Raw genomic sequence first — 3,885 nt, 5'->3', positions numbered from 1 at the left:
TTTGCAGTATCCCAGAGGTTCTGATAACTCGTGTCTTCATTATCATTTTGTTCTAAAAATTTGGTAATTTCCTTCTTGATTTCATCTCTGGCTTATGTATCATTCAACATAAGGTTATTTAGCTTCCATGTTTTTGTATGTGTCTACATATTACTGTTGTTATTGAGTTCAACTTTTATTCCATGATGGTCTGAGAAGATACATGGAATAATTTCTATTCTTTTGAATTTGCTGAGGTTATACTTGTGACCTAAGATGTGATTGATTTTGGAATATGTCCCATGGGCTGATGAGAAAAATGTGTATTCAGATTTCTTAAGGTGAAATGTTCTGTAGATTTCTGTTAAATCCAAAAGTTGAATAGTTAGATTTAAATCTAAAATGTCTTTGCTAAGCTTCTTATTGGATGATCTATCTAACACTGCTAAAGGAGTATTAAAATCTCTGACTATGATGGAGCTGGGAGAGATCAAGTTGCTCATTCCTGTTAGAGTGTCTCTTATAAATTGAGGTGCATTCTGGTTGGGTGCCTAAATATTGATAATTGAGATCTCATCATATTGAGTATTACCCTTCGCAAATATAAGGTGGCTATCCTTGTCTTTGCTTACTTTTGTTAAGGTGAGATTGTTGTATACAACAGATGTCTGGTCTGAGTTTCTGTATTCAATCAGCCAATCTGTACCTCTTTAGAAGACAATTTAACCATTCACATTAATTGAATTATAGATAATCCTGGTAGAATTTTGGGTATTGAGTTGTTCAAAAGTCCAGTGGACATTTTTACCACTGTGGAAGTTAGAATTTGATCAAAAGTTTCTAAGTGAGTTTACTTTTGTGGTGGAGGATTACACTGGTCATTATGGAGGATAGGTCTGAGAATTTCCTGGCGAGCTGGTTTACTTATGGCAAATTTCTTCAACATGTGAATGTCATTAAAGTATTTAATTTCTCCATCATACATGAAATTCAGTTTAGCTGGATACAGGATCCTGGGTTGAAAGTTATTTTGTTTTAGGAGGTTAAAATTTGATGACCACCCTCTTCTAGCCTGAAAGGTTTCTTCAGGGAAATCTTCAGTCATGCTACTATTCTTCCCCTTGTAGGTTACGGTTTTCTTACATCTAGTTGCTTTTAGGATTTTATCTTTCATGTTAACTTTAGTGAAGTTAATTATGATGTGTCTGGGGGATGTCTTATTTGGGTTGAGTCATGCTGGGGTTCTGAAGCTGTCTGCTATCTGAATTTCAGGATCTCTTGACATATCTGGAAAGTTCTCTTTGATAATTTCATGAAGAATAGCCTCTGTGTTTTTTGAAACAACTTTGTCACCTTCAGGGATTCCTATAAGGCGAATATTAGCTTTCTTAGAATTATCCCAGATCTCTCTAAGAGAATGATCCATTTTTGCTTTCCATTTCTGTTCCTCTTTGGACACTTGGGGACATTCAAAATCTTTGTCTTCAATGTCTGAGATCCTTTCTTCTGCCTGCGCATTCTACTACCAAGGGATTCTACTATATTTTTAGATCTTTGAAGGCTGCAATCTCTTGACTCAATGTTTTAAAATCTTTGGTGGTTTTGCCTTTGAATTCGTTGAATTCTTGAGTGAACTTTTGGAATGCTCTTTGAATTTCTAATTGTATCTTTGCCTTTATTCTATTAATCTTATTTGTAATCCAAATTCTGAATTCGATTTCTGATATCTCATCCATCTGTTTATAAAGGGGATCTTCAGTTACATCTGCCACATCTCTTCTTGGGGGGGGTGTTGATCTACTCTGATTATTCATATTACTGGAGCTTTTCCGCTGATTCAGCCCCAATATTTATTTTACCCCATTTGGCTTTTCCCCTTGAGCTTTGTCAAGCACTTGTATGGTGTTATGACCTGAAGGACTTGGGACCTACTTGGTCTGGTAGGGCTAAGTGGCTCTGTCTTATTTTTAGCTGGTCTCTGTCCTACCCTAGTGAATCAGTTACTCTTGGTTAAAGTCTCAGCTATGGAGAAATGCCAGCAATTAAGTCACCCCACCCCCCACAAACAACAATTGGACAAGGAAAATCAAACCTTCCCTCAACCATATACCCAGGGTGCCACTTTGGATAGTCCTTGGGTGATTTTCCTGGTTCAAGGGGTCAAAATCAGTTGTCCTAGTCCGCACCGGTCTCAGGTGGGATAGTTCAAAAAGTCTCCACCAACTAGATAGGAGGAGTCTGCTGGCAGCTCAGCTATGACACTCCAGTGCTCCGTGAGGACAGAAGGACCCACCCAGCAAATGAATTAGTCTGGGAAGGTTGATGCTTCCTTCCCCACCCTGCACCTAGTCACTGATAATCCCACAGGGCTTTGACCCAGTTTACTCCAGTGAGCAACTGCTTCCAGGGTTTACAACTGCCTGAGTCACCAGGAGATCTGAGTCCTACAGTGGGACCTTAGGTGTTTAACATTGGCTGGGGCAGTTCACTCAGTTCCAGCCCCATACCTGGCTGATGTTGCTGGCAGAGCAGGACAGAGCAACTTTACAGAATTTGTTTCTGTCCCAGCTAAATTCCTGTGCAGGTGCTAGAGCTGATACAAAACTCAGCCCTGGGCAGCAAGCAGTTAGAGTTTACACTCAGGTGTCAATTCTAGCCTCTGCCCACCCACTGCCTTTGTCTCAGCTATATTCTCCTGAGGTCTAGGTGCTATCATATAATCCAGTAGATAAGCAGTGTACTGGATCAGCCCTTCCCTGTAAATCTGTGAGCTGCGCAGATTCTAGGTGCTCCGCCTAGGTTGATACCACTCTTAGGGCTTCTTTTTACTCACAAAACTTCCCAAATCTGCTCTGTCAGTGACTGCCACCAGAGAAAATGCCTGGAACCTCTGATTGCCCAGAAACTCAGGGTGTGTTTACCAGAATGGCCTCAGGAATGTGAGCCTTTCTGGCTGCTATAGCTGCTGCTCTGCAACTCAGGATACTGCAGCTCCTGTATGGTTTTCTCTCAGCTGACCATCCTTTACTCACTCCCATGCCACAGAGTCAGCATAGACCAGCACCAGCCCTTTCCCTCTCCATTCCTCTCAAGAAAATGCCCAAGAATCTGGACTCAATGGGTGACAAACTTCCAGACCTCAGGGTGAGAGTGGGGGGAAATCCTTGGAGTTCAGAGTTGCAGGTAGAGAATATATAGTTTTACAGTTTTATGCCTGGCAGAAGCATGCTGTGGCACCCTAGTAGGGGTAGGAGATCCAGTTTGTAGGGAGTCTCTCCCATGGGATAGAGTGGGATGATGCTTGAACACTGCTTGCTTATTTGTATGGAGTAAACTGCAAGCCCTTCTTGTGGGGGAGGGGACTCCCACCTGCTTGGTGGTGGATTTTGTACCTTTTGATTGTCTTCTAGGGGTTGCAGCTCAGCTCAGCAAGGATGCTGTACGTTCTTCAATCTTTTCTCTTGGCTCAGCTCCAAAACATCAGCTTACTTGCTAAACTTCTGTATTTTAAGTCTCCTTCTGGATGTCAGCCTCTGTAGAAAGCTGGCTGTAGTCCTCCATCTTGCCTCCACCCCCTCTCACCATAAGGTAACTAACTTACAAAAACATTATTGAAATATGACTATACAAAAGATGTAATATTTAGTGTATATATGCAATGAATTTGGGGGGTAAGTATACAGCCATAAAACCATTACCTCAATTAATGCCATCATAATAAGATAACTTGCTAATTGGCCTCCCATCCGCATCCTTTCTCTGTGTAGATATGCTCTTATTCACTAGAAATGTTTCTAACTCATAACTCCTCTAACAAAGATATATGTACCAGGATGTTTATTGCATCATGTCGAATGAGGAGGTATTCAGTGTGGATTTGCTGTATGATTCTAAAGTGTGTTGGCT

Source organism: Otolemur garnettii, unplaced genomic scaffold, assembly GCF_000181295.1.
Source record: "Otolemur garnettii isolate 467f Iridium unplaced genomic scaffold, OtoGar3 scaffold00009, whole genome shotgun sequence".
Classification (NCBI taxonomy): domain Eukaryota; kingdom Metazoa; phylum Chordata; class Mammalia; order Primates; family Galagidae; genus Otolemur; species Otolemur garnettii.
This window is presented reverse-complemented; position numbering follows the sequence as displayed.